This window comes from Schistocerca serialis, chromosome 1 (assembly GCF_023864345.2).
Source record: "Schistocerca serialis cubense isolate TAMUIC-IGC-003099 chromosome 1, iqSchSeri2.2, whole genome shotgun sequence".
Classification (NCBI taxonomy): domain Eukaryota; kingdom Metazoa; phylum Arthropoda; class Insecta; order Orthoptera; family Acrididae; genus Schistocerca; species Schistocerca serialis.
Window position 1 is genome coordinate 541,466,056 of NC_064638.1, and position 27,419 is coordinate 541,493,474.

The window sequence follows — 27,419 nt, forward strand, 5'->3', positions numbered from 1 at the left end:
CAAGTACCCTGTTTCTAATGTTGCGGATTATAACCATGCCCTTGCAGGTGCCAAATATTTCTCGGTAGTGGACTGTAGGAGGGCCTATCATCAAATTCCAATGGCACCAGAGGATATTGAAAAGACGGCTTTACAACACCTTTCGGCCTTTTCCAGTACCGGTTCATGCCCTTTGGCCTCCGCAATGCTGCATAAACTTGGCAGAGATTCATAAACAAGGTGTTGTTTCATCTGGATTTTTGTTTTGTTTACTTGGACAACATTCTTATTTTCATTCCTACTTTGCAAAAGAGCAAGGAACATTTGCAGATTGTTAGACACTCTTACCACTGCTGGTGTTGAACTGAATAATAAGAAGCTCCAGTTGTACCAGACTTTGGTAAGATTCTTAGGCTACATCGTGTCAGCGAAGGGCCTCACTCCTCCCGAGAAAAAAATCAAACCTGTTTAGGATTTGCCACGCCCTCACTCATTTAAGGAGCTGCGCAGGTTCATCGGAACAGTTAACTATTATAGGAAGCACTTGCCTGCCGCAGCCGAGGTTCAGGCTCCCCTAACAGATGCCCTTGCTGCCAAAAATACGACCGGTATCCGCCCGGTTCCCTGGACCCCTGCCATGGAACAAGCTTTTGACAAACTGAAGCACCTACTAGCAAACACAATGACTGTTGCCCACCCGCATCCGGACGCTACATTTTTTATTACCGCGGATGCCAGTGATATTGCAGTAGGTGCTGTCCTCAGCCAAACTGTCAGAGATACTACCTCTCCTTTCCAATTCTTTTCTAAGAAGCTCGATGGCACTCAAAAAAAGTACTCAGCTTTTGATAGGGAGCTCTTGGCAGTTTACAAGGCTGTGAAACACTTTTGCACCGAAGTTGTGGGTAGGGACTTCTACATTTTAACTGACCATAAACCTTTGGTTGCTGCTGTAAAGAACCCCCCGACTGACCCTCCACCTAGATGCTTCCGTCATTTGGACTTTATATTGCAATTTACCTCTGACATATGATACATCAAGGGTGCAGATAATGTGGTCACAGATTTTTGGTCTCGTGTCGGTACTCTCACAACTCTGATAGACCTCTCTAACTTGCCTCAGCTGCAGTCTGCCGACACGGACAGTATGGACCTTATTTCCGATCACAGCCTGTCACTCAAACCTGTGCGATCCACCTTTCCCAGTATCATAGGCGAGGTTTGGTGCGACAAATCAACTGGTACGCTGCGTCTCTTCATACACAAACCTCTACAGAGACAAGTGTTCGACAAATTACACAACCTAGCTCATCCAGGTGTGAGAGCCTCTACCAGACTTATTAAAGAGCGCTTCGTCTGGCACGAAATGCGCCGAGACTGCCAAGCCTGGGCCCGTGCCTGCATTCCGTGCCAACAAAATAAAGTTTCGCGGCACACATCGCCCCCACTAGGCAGCTTCACTGCTCCTCCCAGTCACTTCCAGCACATTCACATCGACTTGGTGGGCCCCTTCACCCCCTCCGAGGGTTACAGATACGTGCTATCTATTATAGACAGAACCTCTCGTTGGGTGGAAGCTGCCCTGCTACCCAATATTACATGCGAATCAATGGCACGTTCCTTCATAGACACTTGGATTGCACGCTTTGGCTGCCCTGTTAACTTGACGACTGACCAAGGACGTCAATTTGAGCTGCCTTGTTTTCTGAACTATGTAGGCTGTGCGGCATCAAGAAAATTCATTCAACAGCATGCCATCCCCAAAGCAACGGCCTCATGGAATGTCGACATAGGACGCTTAAGACGGCTCTACATTGCCATGGCCTCCTTTGGACGAAAGCCCTGCCATTCATATTACTCGGTTTGCGGACCACTTTCAAGGAAGACCTTAAAGGCTCAGTGGCCGAGTTCGTCTATGGCCAGTCCCTTACACTGCCAGGCGAACTTGTTGCTCCTACTCCAGTCACCAAACCGTCCAAACTGCCGTCCTTGGTAGAACAAGTGAGGTTACACTGTTACAAGCTTCAACCCCAACACCCTTCCAGCCACACTCCACCACACACATATGTTCCCAAGGCACTCGATTCTTGCTCCTTTGCGACGACACTGTAAAAGCCCCGTTACAGCCCCCTTAAACAGGCCTGTACAGAGTTGTCAAACGAACCAGTAACACAATGGACATCGTAATTAAGGGCTCAGTAACTACTGTCTCCCTCAACAGGGTTAAACCTGCTCACGTCGAGTTTTCCCCTACCTCACCCAGCGTTGAAGAGACCACGCTCTCTGGCCACCCTTGGCCTTCTTCCTCTGCTCATGATTCAAGTAAACTCACGCCTACACCAGCCCCATCAACGAGCCCTCACTCATTCCGGTGTCGATCCACGGATCGATAGACCAGAACATCATATGTGAATTATGTCTTCAAGTTGATCTTTGTTTTGTATACTTCTGGGACCTCAATTCCTGCCTAGTCTTCGACCTGTACATTTGTTGTGTAATAAAAGTATTGACGATTAGAAGAGAGAACCGTGGTCATTACTTTACCACCTTGATATCTCCTTCAGGGTTCTTCAAAAAATATGTGCAGAAATGAGCAAAACTGCCATTAACAATAGCAAGCACAAATTGTGAAGTGAGAACAAATTGTAGTTACGCATCATAGTTTCACAGAAACTATGGAGGGTGCAGTTTTTTTTTGCGGTATATGTTTTAAGCATGTAGTAATCAATGTGTTCAGTACTTTGAACTATGACATGAGTTCAGATTCATCTTCCTTAAGATGTAATTCAGCACATCTTATGTCACTAATAAGTTTCATCACTCCTTCCTGATGGACATCTAATTATATCCTACAATAATAAAAATTTACATTGCAGACATTCTGTTTAATAGGTACATCCAATTAATCATTTATAAACATGGATAGAAGAAGAAACTGGAATCAATAAGGGAAACATAGGGATCAAGTATTAGTCAGAATTCAAAAGAGGTCTAGAAGATTTGAGATCTAAAGCAGAAGTGATAGATAACATCCCATCAGACTTCCAAAAATTGTTGGGGGAAATGGCACTCAAACAGAATTTGAAGTTGATAATGGAAACAAAACTAAAAAATAATCATAACACACTCATAGGATTTGTCAATCTAGAAAAAACATTTGACAGTGTGAAATGGTGCGAGATGTTTATGTCTATACATTACCTCATTTTCTGTTGGAAGTAACGATAAGAGAGCTCAGAGTTTCTCAGTGCCTATATCAACTCCATTAAGATTCTTTATAACTTCTATGACTGGTTTTCCTCTTGATCTGAACTGTTTTCGATAAATGTTCTCTGCCAGATCACTCTTGGTTTCCAGTAAAATAATCTTCTGATTTACTGGAGATGGAAGTGTTAATGGAGAAGACTCAGCATGTTTCACACAAGATTTATTCTGACAGAACAGTGCTTCCATTTGTTTGAAATCAACTGTCAGATTTGAAGTTTTGCGCAGCATTTCTTTCCATACTGATTCACCTGCCAAAAATTAGATTCCTTTGAAAACAGCATTTCAGCAGCAGATAATCAAAATTATTTTGTGTATTCATTGAATGTGCATTTGCTTGTGTGTTCAGACTTTATTACCTATATAAGAAGTAGATTATTCCTTTTCATCTTGCTTACCTATGATAGAGATTGGAATCTGTGTCCACTGTAGAGTCTTCCTCTCCCACTTGGACGACAGTGGTGTGTTACACTTGCCTTTTTCTAGTGTCCACAAATTTACAGAATTCATTAAATCTGATGGAAGTGAATGCCTTGTTGGCAATGTAAAATAAACCGATGAGATATTGTGTGACACTTGAGTTTCAAAAGTGGTATTGTTAGGGATTGGGACAGATTGAGGAACTTGATTTTCTTGTTCAGAACTAGAATCTGCAGGTGGCAAAGGTGATGGAATACCCAAAGGTGATGGAATGTCAGGTGATACCTCCAGAGGAAGAACAAGAGGTGGTGGTGGGGGTAGAGGGAGTTGATGTGTTAGTAAAGACACCACATATTTTGGTGGTCATAATTGGTGCTGTTTATCTTGATGACTGAGTTGCTTTATTTTTCTGTCATCTTCCGCTTCAGCCTTGGTAGACACCATCCATGACTCACAGATATCATAAGATTGTCGCACATTCATACTACAACAGTTCTCAACACATTTTTTAAATTTTTGTTGAGTGTGTTCATGTTTTTTGTAGACTGAGAACACAGGCAATGTAGCTTCATATGAAAGTGCATCAAGAGCTTTCCAAATATTGTCCCTGAAATCATATAAAATTCCTTATTAGTGTGCTGTAAGAATGTGCTAGTATACTGTTTGTACACTTCAGTGTGCTGCAAAAGTTCTTAGACATTTGCATACATATTAATATTTAGTATATAGTAACTATCACACAAAGATATTCATTTGTGAAATATAAGGTGTGCTAACTTACTCATTTGGATTTGTCACATCTAGCTGTGCAAGATTTCGCAGCATGGAGATGAACCAGACAGCTTGTGGCGTATCTGCTGTCTGTTGGAAGGTAGAAAAAAATAATTTATTGTCATTCTTTTTGTTGTATAAATAAATGCTACCTTGTTATAATGAAATGGACAGACACAGAGGAAAGATATTGTAATTCATCAGTAGCACTGAATAGGATACCTTGCATTCATGTTAACAAGAACACTAAAGTTTACCTTTTTGAGTATAGTTTCAAACAACTGATGAGGTGTTGGCTGCTTTGTTAATTCTAATTCCATCTCATCTCTGTGCTGATGACTAGTGAATGCTGAAACTTGGACTTGTAGTTCTTTATCGTGAATTGCACGTAGCGAACTCATTAATGGTCCAAGTCCACAACCTAAGAATATAAATCATATTTGTTTTAAATTAAACATTTTCTGTTTTGAAGCTACTAATAACTCATAAAATATCAATTTTCCTTACAAAAGTTTCACATTATTTTAAAGTACCATATTTCCACTATACATCAAAGGCAACTAACTATATGTATGACTGAATAACTACTTACGAAGGAATTTATTCCTGGTGCATACACGTCTCTGGAGATCACTGCAGCCCAGAATGAGGCAGTTGATGAAAGAAAGAAGTCTTGTCTTGTATGTAACATTTTCTGTATTACGAAGTTCATACATTATTAAATTGCACCCATAGAGCTGAGCACGAGTAGCCTATGCATGGAAGAATAAATTAGCTTCAGCCATGAATCATTGCATTTATTAAGCAGCATCAAAACAATTGTTATCTAATAAGTTATTCCATTTGCTCTGAAAATGACCTCATTGTAATGAATAGAGGTCATGCCATTTATGATTGACTTACTTTCTAATTTTGTGTTTAGGAATTGCCTACAGGGAGGAATAAAATTATTTACCTTAAAGTGCTGGAGAGCATCAAGAGCCATTAAACACCCTTTGGAAGAGAATGTGCACAAAGCACACAGAAGTTCTAAAACTAGGATCTTCACAGTGATGTTTTGAGACTCCAACACTGTAAAAATTGAAAGAAGCCACATTTGAAACCATTTTCAAATCACACAGCACAAATGACTGAAAGGTAATTACTGGTAAGGTGAGTCAAATTGCAAACAGTTCCACCTGAAGTCAACATCTGCTCCCAGTGCTGTATGATTCTGTAATTGTGACTACTTTGTAGCAAAACCATGTTCATTTATTTGGACAACAGTTGTGGAATTGAAAATACCACTACTGTAGCACCTCCCAACAGGAGTTTCACTCACAAGTAGCAATAAACTCATAATACTGTTTAGGGTATGTAGTAACAGTGTTGACTAGCAACTGCACACTACTGATGTGTAGGGACAAGAAAATTTCCTGTAAATGGTAACATGACAAATAACATGATGTAATTGGAGGTTTTTGCCAACATAACCCGATTTTTTTGCAATATGTGTTATCATCTCCATATCAATAATGTTGTGCATCTGAAGGCAGTAGCTTACTAATATTGTTAACTAATAGTTATTTAATGTTAAAATGGATTTTACCTTTTTGTCTCCAAGGCCGAGGAACAAGTAACCATAAAATATTTGCCATACAAGTCCCACACTGATGTCCTAGATGTGGCGTCAGGCATTAACAGTTTACCTGTTGATGCCCAGTTACCCAAGTCTTTTGTGCAACAAATTATAGCAAAGAAAATGTGTTCTGGATGGATATTTAATGCAATGAGTCAATTAAACTGCATATTTCCATAATACTAAGGAGAAATATGAAGTTAAGCAAATACGACAGTTAAGCTTCTCAAGCGTGGAAATTGACATTGCACCTAGGGCCTATTTGGTTTTCTTCTAACAGCCTGTCAGACCTAGGCATATATCACAGATCAGATTGACACAACTGATTTTATTTTAAAAAATAGCAAAATTGTATTGGGGAAGTTCTTAGATAAACATCCTCAGTGTTCTGTTGTACTACTGGAAACATTTGCGTGGTGTCACTTGTCCCGTTTTGTGACTGGCTCATACCATTTACTACCAAGTCTGTGTCATTCACCATCATAGCTAATTACAAAATTGATATATTAGAAGACAAATAATATGTTGTTGTTGTTGTGGTCTTCAGTCTTGAGACTGGTTTGATGCAGCTCTCCATGCAATTTCCATAATACTAAGGAGAAATATGAATGTATCATCACAAAAACTTTCAACAGAAAAAGCATTTTACTATAGATATATTTCATCTATCATTGACATTTTTAGTTCTCTGATAGATTTTCTAGTTTTGGAGAAAGTTCAGTAAATCCTGTCACTTTCTCCACAGTCCAAAAATTCTTGGACATAATTTTAAGTCTTTTGAAATCTTATTCTTCAGTCTGTCCAGTGGCAGGACCTGCACTACATGGGTAGTGACGTGAACATTCTCACGGCAATTCGTGGAAACATGAGTCTTGTTACATACAGTCGACATGCTGGTACATTTATGTTTCCTTTTTTTGAGTGTTGTGGTCGTGTATCCCCTGCCTCTTGCTAAAGAAATGTAGATTTTGCTTAACATGAAGGACCACAAAATACATAATGGTTATAAATAGCGAGTATTCCCAGTTTTGTAAATAACAGCCTGCAGTGCAACTATTATCCACATTGCATTTTGTTTGGAGTAATAGCACTTTCTCGCAACCTATAGAGTGAAGCATCTGAACAGTCTATAGCTGATATGGCTGTGAAATAATAAATAACACAGTATTAGCATGTACTGAAAAGTTGTCACATGCTTCAGTTTTCTCAGGAGGTATATGACTCGTGATAGTTCGTCACACACATGTCCAGTGTGTTCTTCCAAGTGAGTATGCTATCCATCATGAACCCCAGAAGTTTCACAGCACCTACATAGGTTAAGTATATTTTGTCCGTGAGGCTACATACAGGTTTCTCTTCCTTGATTTCCATTTTGTTTATAGCAAACCATCTCTTTGTCGCATCAAAGTGTCCCCCTCCTCCTTCCTGAGCCTTGCTGGCACTGATGCATTTCGAGTGTACAAAGTTGTAATCTGCAGATTACACTAACTGTCCATGAGAGCTTAAATCATTTACAAAAAGTGGGAACTGCTTGGAGTCCTTTACCAATCCCTCTGGCACTCTGTATTCCGACTTCTGTTCACATGATAGAGCTTCTTGGACAGATAAAATCTGCCTTCTGTTTTCCATTTGAGATCTGAATGTTGCCAGAATGGTGCCTCCAATTCCGTACTGACTAAGCTTCTTTAAAAGGGCGTTATGAGGAATACAGTTAAACGCCTTGCTAAGGTCTCAAGTGTCAGTGCTAAAGATACTTCTTCAAAATCCTGCTTTATCAGGTGTAGTGCTCCTGCTGTTGTACATTTGACTTTGGAGACTATGATGTGCATATGAACTGAGTTCTTTAATTTCAAAATAATAGAAGCTTCAATCTTTCATTGCAGCCTCAACAGCTTTAGCACAGATTGTGATTATTGACATTGGTCTGAAGTTTGGCATCATGCCTGGCTCACCCTTTTTCCTAGACTGGCACTGCCTGTCTACTTTTCAGATAGTCCAGAAGTACACCAACAGAGAGATGCTTATTAATTATCACAGTAAATGGTTCAACAATATCATGGATAATTTTCCTGAGGACATCAGAGGCCTTCCCATATATATCCTGTCTAAGGGAAGGGTTATAAGATTTACGTTTTTCTCTGTTTTGTAGTCTCCTCCAGTTCGTTATGGTGCACCTTTTATCATTTGTTACAGCAGATGCAGGGGCTGTATCTAAGTCTGGAATTGCACTTACACCAGCCACAGGGTCTATACCTAAGTCTGGTATTGCAATTATAGTGTTTCCCACAAGGCCAATAAAATAATCGTTAAACTCATCGGAACTACACAAGCTTAAGAAGCAAATCACGAAGGAGCCATGTTCATTTACATGTTTGTGACGCTAAAGCGCCATATTGGAGTATATTCGCACTTATGTACCACAATGATATATAGCTTGATCAGTTCACGGCTTCGACTAACAATAACAACGAAATTGGCCAAACAAGTACCACTGAAACGATTTTTCCGTGCAAGAATAAGTGGACAAGCAAACAAGGAGAGAACATTATGACTGTACGGAAACCTGGCAGTCCCATGACGTGCAATAGCATGTCTGCACATACTTCATGCTTTGCAAAATACAGCGTGATAAATAAAATACTTCTCCATGGCTGCAGTATTATTTTCATTCTCGAAGCAAGCTGTCGTAATTGAATTCAGCTTAAAATACTGGCGTAAACTTCAACAAGCCAATAAAATTACTGATATTTCTTATTGTGGATCCTATTCACTGGTTAATATTTCTTCCTGTGTATCAGTTCCATTGACAGTAAGCTACAGTAATTCTTATCGGCCGAAACCAATGAATATTTTAATGACTATGTCCGCTGATTTAGGAATGACTGTAATTGGTAACTGAGAACCGTATTCAGTGTCAAATTTATTAAAGATGTCCGACACCTGCACATCGTACTTGTAGCGATTGTGACTATGAAGTTTGACTATACAATATAATATATGATACGAGTTTGCGTATAAGTGTGAGTGAAAGTCATTCTTCCACACTTGGCCTGTGAATGGAACGGGAATAAACTGCTACTGTGTAGACGAACTAGACAGTCTCTTAGGTCGCCGTAACTTGTGGTTCCAAGTGTTATCTGTAACCACAGAAAAAATTACCCAAATAAATCAGAAAAATATAAATCATTCCGCTAGAGGCCACGAAGGCATCAGCCTCGGTCGCCTAAGAAGCACAGCGATCAACAATGGCGTACTGCTCCATCGCTAAAACGGAAGATAAAACTACTTTCTTGTAATGCTAGTAGTGCTAAGAAGACTACACCATTTACAGAGGAAAGAAAAAGTTTGATGACTTACACATGTAAAGATGCAGTATTGTGTCACTGAATCTCTTACCTTCCCGAAGTTGGCCTACGTAATTCACGATTGCAACAAATTTAAGTGGCAGCTTGCTATATTTCATTGCATAAATCTACAAAGATTGGGGCCCTGGTGCCACGAATTCTCTCAAAAAGCTACATTCTGCTCCACCCATACCATTAAAATATTTCGAATAAGAATGTACCAGTAATTAACAGACAACCTGTTTTATGGTGCAAAAGAATACTATGGATTGAACTCTGCCGATATGAGGCCTATTCACTGATTGATATATCTTGCTGTGTATCCTACTCACTGATATTTCTTATTGTGGATCCTATTCACTGGTTAATATTTCTTCCCGTGTATCAGTTCCATTGACAGTAAGCTACAGTAATTCTTATCGGCCGAAACCAATAAATATTTTAATGACTATGTCCGCTGATTTAGGAATGACTGTAATTGGTAACTGTTTGCATAGTAACTACGTTTATTCTGTCTCATTTCAAATGGGCAATAGTCTTTAAAGATTCTTGATGCCCTACCTCCATCGCCATGCCTGCAGCAATTGTATTATCTTGAAATGAATAATGCGTGAGAGTTCGTGGAGAGAACGAAAATCCCTGGGAGGCTTGTGTATAAATTATTCTGCCAGAATTGCCTTCGAATATGCCAATTTTTATGTAGTGTGTCACCTCAATATTTTGACGTTTCTATCACTATATATATTCGAGACCATTGTGACTGCATTACGAAATCCCACTAAACTGGAGACCAACGACACTGTATAGTAGTATAACGTTAATACAAGCATTACCAAGAGACTTACAAAAACCTCAAAACTGACATGTTCCCTGCACCCCTAAAAAATTTCTAATAGAGGAAGAATTCTACAGTGTGGCTGAGTACGTGAGGAAAAGTGAGTGAGAAATGTTATGTGCTACCACGTTAAGAGAAACCAGAATTACAAATTAGTATTCAGAACTACTCATGTGCTATATAAGATTCACAAAAATGTATTTTTTAACTGTGGTATATGTATTTCAAATCGTTTAGCATTATGTATATACTGTGCAAGCTATTGTATGTTTTTACTGTGTAACCTATTATATGTATGTTGTCCAGATTCTAAGCGTAACGACATGTCCTATGTTACAAGTACATACATCAACAAAAGGTAATTTACGGGCCCAGTAACAATCACAATCACTTGTGCTCTACCCGTATGATACTAACATGAAACCCCGCATCTTCTTAAGTGGTTCGTGCACTTTGCAAAAAAATTAGTGAAAAGTTTCGCCAGCCAAAGCCAGACAGAAAACACTCGTCATTCTGTTCGCGACGAAATACGTTTCCAGAATCCCTAACTAAAACTTCCAAAGAGATCTGATCCCGAAAACTTGTTGCATAAAAGCTTGACTAATTACAGAAAAGCGGCGAGAAGTTGCGATTGAACGGTAGTGTTCACCTTGTGCACTGCATCCATCCCTGGCCAACTTCCTGAGTCTGTCTACGCTGCGCGCTAAACGGCTGAGCATCACCGGCTGCTGGTCCATTGTACGCTGCACGTGCGGTCGCCGATCACAGACTGAAGACTGGAGCGGCTATGGCACCGGTGGTTATCCCCTCCCCCACTCTTAAGTCGCACCAAATGATTGACACCACCTCCCTTCCGCGTACTGCGTAGGGCAGAAGTGAATTGTTATTACGCAGGTTCATGTGGAATATCCCACAGCTTCTAGTTGCTAGTGTCAGGCTGCATTTGCACAATTTAGGCCGCTGATGAAAAATTTTAAAAAGTCGTTGAAATAAGTATTAATTTCGCCGTAACCAGTCTCGGATCACCAGTCTGCAATGTACCCGTACATGCTTTTATTAACTGTATATATGTCTCACAGAGAAAAAGTGTTATTAGAGTAGAAATGCAAGCAATACTTGTTTTAGTTTGGATAAAGTCTTCCCATGCTTGCGTCTGCTGGTAGTTCTGGAAAATAATGATTCATTTTCGTAAATTACGTCTGGCTGCAGGTTTTATTTTTCTCAGTGGTATAATCTTCAACAAATGCTTAGATCTCAAGCATAAAAGCGACAAAAATACTGTTCGCAATTCATTCCCTGCACTAAAGTCTAGAGGATTTGTGAAATATTCCTTCACTAAATGAGAATTAACTAGCTGCAGAAAAATATTGAATAGAATAGAATATTTCATGGTTACAATATTATAGTGATTTTACTTGGATTCTTATCTAATTATGTTGTAAGAAGGGTTTTATATGAATAACTACTTTATGAAAGTACCGTACATTATTATACAAACTGATCACTTTTCTGTAAATCTAATACAGTATGCCACAATGAGTCATAATCTGTCAATAATTATAATAATCGTAAGCTATGTCTCTGTATTGCCTTATACAATGCGGCACTTTAGTGGATTGGTAGTTTCATAAATTATTATAATATTTTTGTATTCCAATCTTAAAACACTTACGTCATCTAGTGTACATCCTTCTAATTCCTAAACTGTGTGGAACGTTTTATGGTTTTGCTGGTCGCTCCATGAAATTACAGGTTTTTAGTAGTAGTGTAATGTAAAACCCACATTGCAGCGAATGCATGTTCATCCTATATTACAGCACAGTGGCTTCCAGATCGTAAAGATCTTTCACTGGTTTTTACAACTTCAGACAACAATTTTTAGATCTCTCTTGAATATTACGTAAAATTTCGGCAATTCGTCTTCCATGGCTATCCGAAAAACACTTATTTTACGAGTTTTATTCTGTAGCCGTTTATGTGTACAACTCGGGCACCTTTTCATTCATTTATGTCGGAGGTTTATCGCTATTTTCCTGGTAACAAGTTTTTTGTTACTTTTTCCTGTGAATTTACATGTTTCATGGTCAAGCGAATCGATTTTGTTCTCATGCAATACAAATTTCTTTGTTCTTTGCAACAAACGAACTGTATTTTTTGACATAATATTGGTGTATATCTCTTGCTCGTTTTTGTCTTGCACGTAGTTTCCATAAGTTGTGCCAACACTGGTTATACATTCCGCAGTTTTCTTTTGCTGAAACCTCATTTCTGAGTGCTTCTGCCACGCATTCTTTCAACCAAGCTCTAAATTCCGTGTTCGCATTTTTCATTGGTTGCAGTAGCCTATGTCTATGCTAAACCATTTGCACGACGAATTTAAATTCGCTAAACAATAAAGGTGAGCCCACACATTCGTCACTGAGAATATTCGAACACCTTTTATACGGTAACTGTTTTTTTCAGACACGATACAGTAAATTAATTAGATTCGGAAATTTAATACGGATTCACCACCATGTGTACACGCGACGCCATCTTGCGTCTCCTTTCTCCATCACATAAATCCGTACTTTATCTTTTTTGCGGGGGAACTGCTGTAACTTTTTATTAAGTTGCTATTAGGCAGATATTACCGTTAAGTTGCTTTATCCACCATCTTTTACTACATCAACCACAACTCATTCCTTTGCACATTTTTATAAACCATAAAACGGGACTACTTTGCCCCTACAGTGATAATGTTGCTCCTACGTTGAAAAAGGCTTCAATCCTGTCTATTGTACTCGAAAACAAGTTGACACCCGGCGTGGTGGCTGATGGGAGCGACTGCAAAGGCATTTTACATTTACAGCCGGTCTCATCAGCCAGCCGCAGAGTGTCAAATTCGTTAGCGCGTTTTATACAACCTGAAACATTTCGGAACTTTTTCAGCTCTGTCCAACTATTAACAGCTTCTGCTACGTAGCTCATATATTTGAATTATTCCGCGAGCTAGTGTCTTGGTCATTTTCTGCTAATGAGATCTGTAGTACTGTATTTTTAACATAATTGTTGTCAAGAAAAAGTGGTATTTAGCTACCAGAAAACTACTTAAAAAGAGAAGGCAAATGATTTATTTATTCATCTTGTGAAATGTGTGAGTGGCACCTGTTGTACAGTATTATAGAGTATAGCAATAGTAGAGAATATCCTAGACTGCTACCCATACAATCAGACAAACTGGAAAAATAGTTTTTTTTAATAAAAAGGATTTGACAGCTTTTTTTGAATGTGTTTACTTGATATATAATTTCTAGCAGCTTATTGTAGAATGCTACACGTGAGTGATAAGCCCCTTTTGACATATAGGTGTGAGGAACAGTTTACATTAGTATTTTTTCTTAACCTAGCTTGGTACTCATGTGCAGCAGTACTTGGGGATAAAGATGCTCCCCTTCCTCACCATATTTTCCCTTACAAATACCACAGTTTCTAAAATGTAAATGCAGGGAAGAGGAAGAATATTTAAACATCTAAAAAAAAGTCTTCATGAATTTTTTTATTGTTCTGACGATTCTCTTTTACTAATTGTGTGTTGTTAAGGTGCGAGAAGAATTGCTTTGAAAGATAAACACCATAACTTACCAGCGAGTGTCTCTGAGAAAAATACACAGTTTTTACAATTTCATGAGTTGTGTTGCTGCATAGGTCTTTGATTTCATATGTTAACGTATAGAGTTTTGAGTTTAAGGAAAGTATGTGAGAGTTTCATATTAGATTTTCTTGTAGACAAAGGCTTAGAAACTTTGTCTCACTGATATTTTGAATTTCCTGGTTGTTCATATGAATTATTGGTTTTTCTTCATTTTTACTTTGCTGGGTCTAAAAGTGTAAAGCAACATCATGAAAGGGAAAGTTGCCACTCACCATATAGCAGACATTCTGAGTTGCAGATAGGCACAAAAGAAGACCTTCACAAATAATGCTTTCAGCAAGTAAGGCCTTCATCAAAAATAGACGACAGGCGCACTCACACAAATGCAACTCACACACACATACTGCAGTCTCAGGCAACTGATGCCACACTGTGTAAAGTAACAGTTTTTGTGGGCTTACGACGGGTCTCTGCACTTACATCTATACTATGCAAACCACTGTGAGGTGTATGGCAGAGCGTATGTCCCATTGTACCAGTTACTGGGCTTTTTTCCTGTTCCAATTCCATATGGATTACAGGAAGAATTTTTGTTTGAACGCCCCTGGGCATGCAGTAAATATTCTAATCTTATTCTCACAGTCCCTGTGCGAGTGATACGTAGAATGTTGTAGTAATTCCTAAAGTCATCATTTAAAGCAGGTTCTTGAAACTTTGTTAACAGACTTTCTCAGGATTGTTTATGTATATCTTCAAGAGTCTTCCAGTTTAGTTCCTTCAGTATTTCTGTGACTCTCTCCCATGGAATGAACAAACCTTTGACTGTTCATGCTGTCCTCCTCTGTACACATACAATATCCCCTGTTAGTCCTATCTGGTATGGGTCCCACACACTCGAGCAGTATTCTAGAACCATTCTCATGAGTGATTTGTAAGCAAGCTCCTTTGTAGATTGATTTTAAGTCATTTAGTCTTGTACAAAAAGGTGTGCATTATTCAGGAACACACATTTTCAATAACTTGCCAGCAGCCATAAAAAGCTTAACAACCAATGAAATTCAGTTTAAGAGAAGCCTAAAGGATTTATTGGTGGCCAACTCCTTCTACTCCATTGATGAATTTCTTAGTAAAACCAACTGATTTGTATATAAGTACAACATAACTTCTAATGTGTTCATTGAAGATTTATGTGTGTGTGTGTGTGTGTGTGTGTGTGTGTGTGTGTGTGTGTGTGTGTGTGTGTAAGTATAATCTAACTTCTGCACCATTTCAGTGCAGTAATGTGTTCATTGTAAATAAGTATTACAGTAGTTGTATTACATGTTTATTACCTTATAAATAAATAAAAAACTTTTTTATTTTAAATTCAGTGCATTAGTATTTGTAAAATGACTCTTAGTGTTCATTAAAAAATGACGATCATTTCACTTGGGACCTGTGGAATGGTACATTAGCTTATTTGTTTTAGTTGTAAATATTTGTCATGTATTGTTGTTTTTCTGACATGTTCCACATCCTGGAGGACCTCCTCACTACGGATCAATTGGAATGAAAGTAAATCTAATCTAATCTAATCTAATCTAATTGCAGTTTCCCAATATTCTACCAATAAACCAAAGTCTACCACCTGCTTTACCCATTATTGAACTTATGTGGTCATTCCATTTCATATCCCTGCAAATCGTTACACCCTGGTATTTGTATCAGTTAGCTCATTCCAACAGTAACTTATTGATATTATAGTCATAGTACATTAAGTGCAAAATTTGACATTTATGAACATTTAAAGCAGGTCGCCAGTCTCTGCACCACTTTGAAATCTTATCGAGATATGTCTAAATATTTATGCAGCTTCTTTCAGATAGTGCTTCATTGTGGATAGCAGCACCGTCTACAAATAACCCGAATTTACTATTAACATTGTGTGCAAGGTCATTAATATACAGCATGAACAACAAGGATTACAACACACTTCCCTAGTGCACACCCGAAGTTACTTCTACATCTGATTATGACTCTCCATCCAAAATAACATGCTGTATCCTCCCTGCCAAAAAGTCCTCAGTCCAGTCACAAATTCCACTTGATACCCTATATGATAATACTTTTGACAATAAGTGTAGGTTTGGTGTTATGGCAAATGCTTTTTAGAAATCAAGAAACACAGCATCTGACTGCCTCGATCCAAGCCATTCAGTATGACATTCAAGTTTGGTTTCACATGATTGATGTTTTCGAAATCCTTGTTGTGTGGCACTGAGGACATCATTCTATTCGAGATACCACATTATGTTTGAGCTCAGAATATGTTCTAAGATTCTACAATAAGTTGATGTCAAGGATACTGAGTGGTTTCTATAGAGTCACTGGGAAACATCATCTGTGATGACACCTCAATAAGTGGTAAGATCTTCTCTATTTTTGCTTCAGTAAGCAGTCTAGTATCATCTGCAGATAGTAGTGCTGCTGCATGCTGTACTCATGGTGGCAGGTCATTAATGTACACTAGAAAAAGAAATGGTCCTAAGACAGAGTCCTGTGATACACCCTGTGACAGTAAGCATGGCTCTGAAACATGGCTCTGTGTAATGTCACCATACCTCCGTTTGAACTCTGTAATATGAGATCAATAACTTAAGTAAGATTTCAGCCTCTCACGTGGCACATCTTGCACACCATAACAGTCAGGTTTGTTTACGAGAACTGAATGATGTGTAACAGAAAAACCTTTGTCAAGTTTAAGAAAATAGGTGAGATTTTGGAGTGTTTGTCAACTGCATTTAAGATGTGGTTGATAAGATTAAAAGTATCAGTCTCACTAGAATGCTGTGCTCTGAAACCATGTTGGTATACTGATAATCTTGCCACCAAGAAATAACTAATGTCAAGTAATGAAATTTTGGAAATAGGTTTTTCTATATAATAATATGAAAAAATAAAAATGCTACTCGACATATAATGAAGATGTTGAATTGCAGACAGGCACAACAAAAAGACTGCTAAACAAGTAAGCTTTTTGCAAAAAGACCTTCTTCAGAAATAGTCAAAACAAACATACATATATATTCACATGAACACACACATGACTACTGTCTCTGGGTGCCAAGGCGAGCCTGTTAGCAACAGCGCAAGATGGGAGAAGCAGTCTGAGTGGTGGGAGGCTTTGGAAGGGAGGGAGAGGGATAGCAGGGTAGGGATGGGGGACTGTGAGGTGCTTCTTGTGGGACAATACGGGGACATAATGGGGAAGAGTGTAGGGTGGCATGGTGCAGTTGGGCAGTTAGACGGAGGGGGAGGGGAGGAAGCAGAAAAAGAGAGAAATAAAAAGACGGTAGGTGTGTTGGTGGAATAGAAAACTGTGTAGTGCTGGAGTGGGAATGGGGAAGGGGACAAATGGGTGAAGGACAGTGACTAATGAATGTTGAGGCCAGGAATGTTAGGGAACGTAGGATGTATTGCAGGGAGAGTTCCACCTGCGCAATTCAGAAAAATTAGTGTTGGCAGGAAGGATTGTGTGTGTGTGTGTGTGTGTGTGTGTGTGTGTGTGTGTGTGTGTGTGTGTTTGTTTGTTTGTTTGTTTGTTGTTTTGCCTTAGCCTGTTGTTGACTCAATGTCTCCACTTTATGGTGAGTATCAATCTATCCTTTTCATAATATTGAAATTATACCATCCTGGATTCTCCATTGTTTGTTTTTTCTATGTAACATATTTAATTTTCCACTGTTTGTTTTTTCTGGTTAACATATTTAATTTTCCACTGTTTGTTTTTTCTGGTTAACATAATCAAGTGATTAATGTTGCAAGTTCATGGATTAATATAAACACGAGAAAAGCCATTGCAAATATCTATTGCTGGTACATCAATAACTGGTGAAACTGTCAGAATGTTAAAATTCAAGCTTGTAAACACGCATGCATTGTGTCATACAGATGCCGAATATCAGTAATACAATGATGGTTAATGCTGGTTCTGGATGAGTCTGGAGTTGTCGTCTGATGATGTCCCATACATGCTCGATTTTAGACAGATCTGGTGACTGAGCAGGCCAAGGCAACATGTCAACAATCTGTAGAACATGTTGGGTTATAACAATGTTATGTGGGCGAGCATTATTCTTTTGAAAACACCCATTGGAATGCTGGTCATGAATGGCACTACAACAGGTCAAATCACCAGACTGAGGTACAAATTTGCTGTCATGGTGTGTTGCTAGCGCTCCTGCTGACATACGAAATCACACCCCAGACCCTAGCTCCAGATGTAGGACTAGTGTGTCTAGCGCACAGACAGGCTGGTTGATGGTGCTGATCTGACCTCCCCCTAACCAACAAACTGGCACTGAGGCAGAACCTGATTTCATCAGAAAACTCGAGAGACCTCTACTCTGCCCCCCCCCCCCCCCCCCCCCCAATGAACTCTCACTTGACACCAATCAAGAGACACAAAAGGCAGTGATTTGGGGTCAGCAGAATGTACAGTACAGAATTTCTGACTCGGAGCTATCCTTGAAGTAACTGATTTGTAACAATTTGTAGTGTCACTGTGGTGCCAACTGCTACTTGAATTGCTAAAGTGGGTGCAGTCTGATGTGCTATAGTCATATGCCAAAAACAACAGTCTTCCCTCTCAGTAGTGCCACATGGCCATCTGGAGTCTGGTCATCTTGTGACCATGTCTTTTTGTGACCACTGCTGCCAGCAATCATGTACGGTAGCTACATCCCTGCTAATATTATGGAATGAACTTCCAACTTCTTGTAGCCCTGTTGCATGACCCCATTCAAAATGAGTGAGCTTTTGATAATGGTGTTATCATCATCTTAAAGGCATTCTTCACTGATGTCGACTCAATAGGTCTATTCTCAGAAGTAAGTAACTCAGAAGTAACTCACTCCCAAACCATTACAGCATGTATTTAAAGCAAACCAGATTTGCATCCTCATGGTGGTGCTACTAGGGCCTCTCTTATGTGACTGGCGCAAAATTTGAATAGATGTCAACTTTCAGATGTAGAAAGATGCCTACCAACTTTTATTTATCTCGCACAATTCCTTCATGGTCTTAGGGTTTATTGTTCTGTCAGTGTATATTATTCTGAGTTAAAAATTTTGTTAGTTAGAAAATGTCATTCAACAATTTTTGAAAAGCCAGATACAGGTGTATAATTTTACATTTGCTAGGAGTCTCCACTCATATAGAGAGGTAATGCTGAGCAGTTTTTAGAAAATCTGGTAAAATGCACTCAGACAGTGAAGAATAAGGGTGTGAGAGTAAGGTTTGCAGATAGTTTTATCATTTTATCATGGATCTCATCAACAGCTGGTGAATGACTATTTTTTAATGAGAGCTTGAATTTTAGTAGCTCATCTTGGCAGTTTGTTGCAAAGTTCACCTGTGGTGGTCAGCATTGGGTCACAGTGCTGCACCTGTTGTTTCACCATATCCACACATTTTCCATTGGTGATAAGTCTGGTGATCTGGTGGGCCAGGGAAAAAGGCTGACATCCTGTCACACCAAGACACCAAATGTTCATGCAGCAACATGTGGTCATGCATTGTCTTACTGAAAAATGGCATCTGGGGTGTTGTGCAGAAATGATGTGGCTACGATTCACAGGATGTCATTCACACAGGTCATACTGGTCACAGTGCCCTGGACATGCACCAGTTGCAATTTGGGTTGTACCCAATAGCACCCCACACCATAAGGCCACGAGTTGTTGCTGTTTGTCTTGGGTGGATGCAATCACTGTGGTGCCACTCCCTCTGTCTTCAGCAAACTAAAATTCGGCCATCATTTTCACACAGACAGAACCTGGATTCATCTGAAAGTACTATCTGATGCTATTCCTGTCCCCAGTTGTCTCGTTCCAAACACCATTGTCATCTATCATGTTTCTACACATTTGTCAAAGGTAGGCGGAGAAGTGGATGAGTGCACTTAACCCTTGGCATAAAAAAAGGTGATGGGCTGTTGCCCCTGGTAGTGTACGACGTGTTCCACTGATGCACTAGAGCCAAGGAGGACACAGATCTGTCTTGCAATGCCACTCGGATGAAGTGTTGATCTTCTCAGGGGGATGGTCTGGATTGTGTGACCTGACCCATCTTGTCACGTTGTACAGCCTTCCATGAACCATTCTGCACACACTTGTTGCACTGCAAAAACACTTTGTCCCACACAAACAGCTGTTTCCAGATGGATGCATCACATTCTCTGATGCCAATAATGGTCCCTCTTTCAAACTCACTGATTTGATTTATGGTTTGTGTATACATCTGCGAGGCATCCTGCATGTCTGCTCAAGTCACAAGATCCATTACCTTCGGTTTATAGCAACAACAAGAGCCGCAGACATATTTTACTGGTAGATGATGTTGCTCTGGAAGATTGATGTTGGCCTTTAACCTGCGGGCCAAAATGGTTCAAATGCTAATCGTTTCTGTGGAACATACTAATGTACGAGGGTAATCCCAAAGTAAGGTCTCCTATTTTTTATAAGTACATAGACCTGTTTATTTCTACAATGGTTATATCAGTTTGTAGCTTGAACATTTAGCTATTTTTCGACATAATCACCATTTCTGTTGACACTGTGGCAGTTTTTGTATGCCCATGTCATACCAGCTCGCCGCCATGCTGTTCAGAAAGTTAATAACCTCTTCTTTCACTTTGTTGTCAGAGCTGAATCGCTTTCTGACCAAATGTTCTTTTAACCTAAGGAACAGGTGATAGTCACTGGGCACCAAGTCAGGACTATAGGGTGGGTGGGTGGGTGATTATGTTCCACTGAAACTGTTGCAGGAGAGCAACGGTTTGCCGAGCGATGTGTGGGTCAGCGTTGTCATGGAGAATGTGTATGCCCTTGCTCAACACTCCTCTTCTCTGTTTCTGAATTGCCTGTTTGAGTTTTTTTTCAGAGTCTCACAGTATCTGTCAGCATTAATTGGGGTCCAAGCGATTCAGTTCCGACAACGAGGTGAAAGAAGAGGTTCATAACTTTCTGAACAGCGTGGTGGCGTGCTGGTATGACATGGGCATACAAAAACTGCCACAGCGTCAACAAAAATGCCTCGATAGAAATGGTGATTATGTCAAAAAATAGCCAAATGTTCAAGCTGTAAACCATTGTAGAAATAAACAGTTCTATGTACCTATAAAAAAAATAGGAGCCCTTACTTTTAGGATTACCCCCATACATGTCCTGTGCATATGAATATGAATGTCCTATCTCTAGTCATTCAAGGTGTTCTGATTTTCTGAACATGAGTGTAGTTTTTTCTTAAAGTACTCTAATCAAGCATTGACATCTTTTTGAAGAGTGTCTTGAAGGCTGGATGGTTCATGTTATTGAATGAAATTTCTGCTTTTGTCAAAGCTGCATACAAATCAAAGCTGATTTCCTTTAAATTTTGGCTTTGTGAAGAACACTATTCAAAAGCATTTCATAATAAAGGTTGCTGTGATTTGTTTGTGTGACAAGTCTTGTTCTTTTGATGCTTGTGGCTAGAAATGTGTTGTTTTGTGTGTCCTCACTGGTGTTTTTCATCTAACAACATTCCTAAGTTGCAAATAGTACATCGTCATTGAGGTGTAATGGCCAGGCAGTTCTGTTGCGGGACTAAGCTAAATGAGGTGTTTTGTGGTTTTACCTCATGTTGTGCTCTCGAGTATGATCTGTCGCCCAGAATACATGTATGTCAATTTACCTCATAAGTAAATTACCTGATTGTTCCTGCTGTGCAGCACCACATGACCATTCTCTCAGACTTCACTTTGTGGTATTGTATTGGTGCTGGAAGAGGACTGTAATCTGTCGAAGCTGCTAAATAACATAAACAGCTTAGCAGTAATTCTTCTGCATTTTACGCCAACTGGTTTTGATACACTGCTTCAATTATAATGATGGGTGGACAGATCTCGTTTCTCATGACAGACTATTTAAAACAGATGTGTCTTACTGTGACATTAGCTACTGAAAGTGAGTAAGTAAGTCAGTTCTTAAAGAGATATTCCATTTGTTTCTGCCCCATAGGCATGGTAAAGTCTAGTAATATATTCATTTAGTAGTAAACTCACATTCATGAACAGCAGGCTACTGATTCTTGTGAAATTAAAAGTAGAGAATAAAATTCACTCATTGTGATTTACCTCATTGCACACTATTTATAGAAGTAAAGTGAGAGGCGAAGGATTTGTTATTACCAATACAATGTGACAGCAAACCCAAGAAGCCTATTTGCGACAGATCCGCCGGGAAAGCATGAAAAGTCACATCAAGAGACATTGATTCAAAATGATATACAAATGGAATTAAACTTGAAAGTTATTTCCCATATAAATAATAAAATACTGTCAAGAAGATTACTGAAAAGCAACAGTAAAAGAGAAAAGTGATTATGGACGTGGTTGGAGGAAAAAAGTGATGATGGCCCGAAAAAAGGCCATGAAAAATTCTCTTTTTGTCACTAGAGGCAAAATTTAACACTATGGGTCTTTTTGAATAGTCCATCACTACCTTCACATCCTTAGTGGATGAAATAATAGTCATGTCGTCAGCATATGGGACAGTTTTGTAGGCCATATTGCAAATAATTAACATGGACAAGAAAGAAGACTGGTCCAAGCACAGAGCCTTGTGAGATTTCTCTATTTATTTTCAGCTCCTCTCATTGACACATACTAATTGTTGCATGTTGCTTCGGTAAGACCTAATTAAATTCAGTGGTTCATCTACAATATCATAGTATTCTAGATTCGTTGCAATAATCTCATGTTATACAGAATCAAAAGCTTTACTTAAGGCTGTAACTTTGGAACAGGTGGTCATCTTTGTGTCATAATCATTGTCAATTGCAGTCAGCAGGCTTTCAACAGTTTTTGTGGTAGATACGTTTGGTCTAAATCCAAACTGTCCTCCATTCAGTAACTCATTGTTCTCAAAATACATGCAAACCTGTGTATGTATGCAGCTCTCTGTGATTTTAGACATACAAGGTGGTACGTTGATCGTAACCGGGCGAAATATCTCACGAAATAAGCATCAAACAAAAAAACTACAAAGAACGAAACTTATCTAGCTTGGAGAGGGAAACCAGATGGCACTATGGTTGGCCTGCCAGATGGTGCTGCCATAGGTCAAACGGATATCAACTGCATTTTTTTAAATAGGCCCCCCCATTTTTTATTACATATTCATGTAGTATGTAAAGAAATATGAATGTTTTAGATGGACCACTTTTTTTTCCTTTGTGATAGATGGCGCCGTAATAGTCACAAACATATGTTTCATAATTTTAGATGCACAGTTGGTACAAGGTATGTTTTTTAAATTAAAATATAGAATGTAGGTATGTTTGAACATTTTATTTCGGTTGTTCCAATGTGATATATGTAACTTTGTGAACTTATCATTTCTGTGAATGCATGCTGTTAGAGCGTGATTACCTGTAAATATACCGAGCGAGGTGGCGCAGTGGTTAGACACTGGACTCCCATTCGGGAGGACGACGGTTCAATCCCGCGTCCGGCCATCCAGATTTAGGTTTTCCGTGATTTCCCTAAATCGCTCCAGGCAAATGCCGGGATGGTTCCTTTCAAAGGGCACGGCCGACTTCCTTCCCTGTCCTTCCCTAATCCGATGAGACCGATGACCTCGCTGTCTAGTCTCCTTCCTCAAACCAACAAACAACAACAACCTGTAAATATGACATTAATGCAATAAATGCTCAAAATGATGTCCATCAACCTCAATGCATTTGGCAATACGTGTAACGACATTCCTCTCAAAAGCGAGTAGTTTGCCTTCCATAATTTTCGCACATGCATTGACAATGTGCTGACGCATCTTGTCAGGCGTTGTCAGTGGATCGTGACGTGATAGCAAATATCTTTCAACTTTCCCCACAGAAAGAAATCCGAGGACATCAGATCCGGTGAACGTGCGGGAAATGGTAAGGTGCTTCGACGACAAATCCACCTGTCATGAAATATGCTATTCAATACCTCTTCAACCACACGCGAGCTATGTGCCGGACATCCATCATGTTGGAAGTACATCGCCATTCTGTCATGCAGTGAAACATTTTGTAGTAACATCAGTAGAACATTACATAGGAAATCAGCATACATTGCACCATTTAGATTGCCATTGATAAAATGGGGACCAATTATCCTTCCTCCCATAATGCTGCACCATACATTAACCCGCCAAGGTCGCTGATGTTCCACTTGTCGCAGCAATCATGGATTTTCCGTTGCCCAATAGTGCATATAATGCCGGTTTACGTTACCACTCTTGGTGACTGATGATTGGTCGCTAAATCTGTCATCACCCCATAATTTCTATTGTGCCCAGCGGCAGAACTGTACACAACGTTCAAAATCGTCGGCATGCAATTCCTGGTGCATAGAAATATGATACTGGTGCAATCGATGTTGATGTAGCATTCTCAACGACGACGTTTTTGAGATTCCCGATTCTCGCACAATTTGTGATGTGCGGATTAGCAGCTACAGCAGATAAAACACCTACTTGGGCATCATCATTTGTTGCAGGTCATGGTTGATGTTTCACATGTGGCTGAACACTTCCTGTTTCCTTAATTAATGTAACTATTTGGTGAACGGTCTGGACACTTGGATGATGTCGTCCAGGCTACCGAGCAGCATACATAGCACATGCCCGTTGAGCATTTTGATCACAATAACCATACATCAACATGATATTGACCTTTTCCACAATTGGTAAATGGTCCATTTTAATATGGGTAATGTATCATGAAGCAAATACCGTCCACACTGACAGAATGTTACATGATGCCACGTACTTATATGTTTGTGACTATTACAGTGCCATCTATCACAAAGCGAAAAAAGTGATCAAACTAAAACATTCATATTTTTTATGTACTACACAAATATGTAGTAAAAATGGGGGTTACTATTTTTTAAAAATGCAGTTGATATCCGTTTGACCTTTGGCAGCGCCATCTAGCCAGCCAACCATAGCGCCATCTGGTTTCCCCCTTCAAGCTAGAAGAGTTTCGTTCTTTGCAGTTTTTTCGTTTGATGCTTATTTCGTGACGTACTTGGCCCAGTCACTATCAATGGACCACCCTGTATAGGGACAACTGATATTGCTTTATACCATAGTTATGTAGTATGTTTGTATTACCCTTTTGTATACTGGAAGTGTAACTGTAATTGTAAGGCATTCAGGGAAGTACCATCATCAAAAACTTTATTTACAAGATAGAGCAATTACAAGTCTTAAAACACAGTTACTGGATGCAGTTTTTCATACAAATACCACTTATATGATGTATTATAATTTGTTATTGTAAAAATTATTGTAACTAATGCAAATTTCTGCCATGTCCCTTGTGTGGAAACCAAATGGATTCCAAATGTATATGACGAGAAGACTGAACTACAATTCACTATCATCTGAGAGGTCAGACCTGAACAGTGTTGCTGAAGTTGAGTCAGATATTTTAACAATGGAAGAACCATATCAGTAAATCTGACTGGTGAGCATTGTTTAAACCTTTAATAGAAAGTGTGTATTTTAATTTAGGGGGCGTATATTTCATGACTTTTAATGTACATTGGTGGTTTATAAATTCTATCCAAGACAAAAATCTTTTACAAAAACAGAATGAATTATAAACATTTTTACTGTAAAGGAATGCATTCAGTCATTTTGACCTTTTGGATTGTTGTGATGTAGTTTCCTCTCTTACTTTCCATTTTACTTTATTTAATAATAGAGTGAGCATACTTTTGTTGCTGTTCTGTCAGTACCTTGTTGTGCTCTGCGGAAGTTTAATGCTCCCCATTATTATGGGGTGTTGGTGTTCTCATTTGGAGAATATGCACGTGGAAGACTAGAGTGCCACAGTGTGTTGGTGAAAACTCCAAGGCAAACATGTATCTGTAAGAAACTTATAGTGAGAAGGAGCAACTTGACTGCATGGCCAGTGTTGATAAACAATAACATTCTACAGAACATAAAAACCTTTACAGAAATTAAAACCCGAGAAGCTCTCCAGGATGACACATGCGTATATGATATTGACCAATTAGAAGCTGCATAGCATAATGTATGCACGTGGAGTGTATCAAGGAGAGAATTTCCCCCTCAAACTTCTTTGGTCTCATGTGTGGGGACTGCCATGTTTTTCTCACACTGTGGGAAGGATAAGTTCATAGAAGCCATACAATGTTTAAGATGCGATGACAGGCAAGCTCATGGTGAAAGACTCAAGACCGAGGACTTTACAGCAGCTGCCCCAGTCTAGCACCATTTTGAACACAACTGTATCTTGAACTACGAACCAGGTGCATTTACACACATCAAAAAAAGTTCTGCATCACCTAGGTTCTGAGAGTTCCAGAACCTGTACATAAAATTGGAATAGAGATCAACATAAACATCATTTCCACCCTTGTTATTGTTCATGAAAACCACACATTGCATGTTGTACCACCATACAGTGAGACCTTCAGAGGTGGTGGTCCAGATTTCTGTAGACATATACCTCTAATATCCAGTAGCACATCCTCTTGCACTGATGCATATCTGTGTTCGTTGGGGCATACTATCCACAAGTTCATCAAGGCACTGTTGGTCCAGATTGTCCCACTCCGCAGCGGCAATTCAGCATAGATCCCTCAGAGTGGTTGGTGGGTCACATCGTCCATAAACAGCCCTTTTCAATCTATCCCAGGCACGCTTGACAGGATTCATGTCTGGAGAAAATGCTGGCCACTCTAGTCAAGCGATGTCATTATCCTGAAGGAAGTCTTTCACAAGATGAGCATGATGGGGTCACGAATTGTCATCCATGAAGACGAATGCCTCGCCAATATGCTGCCAATGTGGTTGCATTATTGGTCAGAGGATGGCCTCCAAATATCATGCAGCCATTGTGGCACTTTCCATGACCACCAGCGGTGTACATAGGCACCACATAATGCCACCCCAAAACATCAGGGAACCTCCAGCATGCTGCACTTGCTGGACCGTGTGTCTCAGGCATTGAGCCTGACCGGGTTGCCTCCAAACATGTCTCTGACGATTGTCTGGTTGAAGGCATATGTGACACTCATCAGGGAAGAGAATATAATGCCAATCCTGAGCAGTCCATTGGACACGTTTTTGGGCCCATTTGTACTGAGCTGCATGGTGTCATGGTTGCAAAGATGGACCTCGCCATGGGCATTGGGAGAGAAGTTGGGCATCATGCAGCCTATTGCGCACAGTTTGAGTCATAGCACAATGTCCTGTGGCTGCACAAAAAGCATTATTCAACATGGTGACAATGCTGTCAGGGTACCTGTGAGCCATAATCTGTAGGTAGTGGTCATCCACTGCAGTAGTAACCCTTAGGCAGCCTGAGCAGGCATGTCATCGACAGTTCCTGTCTCTCTGTGTCTCCTCCATGTCCGAACAACATCGATTTAGTTCACTCCGAGATGCTTGGATACTTCCCTCATTGAGAGCCCTTCCTGGCACTAAGTAACAATGCGGATGCAATCAAACTGCAGTA

At 39.6% G+C, this 27,419-nt stretch overlaps 1 long non-coding RNA gene across 3 annotated transcripts in view; it reads left to right on the plus strand.

The window, feature by feature from the left end:
- LOC126475102 (uncharacterized) overlaps positions 1-27,419 on the plus strand; it is a 55,692-nt gene that overhangs the window by 23,553 nt on the left and 4,720 nt on the right. For all 3 annotated transcript variants that reach the window (XR_007586654.1, XR_007586656.1, XR_007586655.1), the window contains exon 3: positions 5,357-5,586. This is a non-coding gene — a long non-coding RNA (uncharacterized LOC126475102). The remainder of the gene's footprint in view (positions 1-5,356; positions 5,587-27,419) is intronic.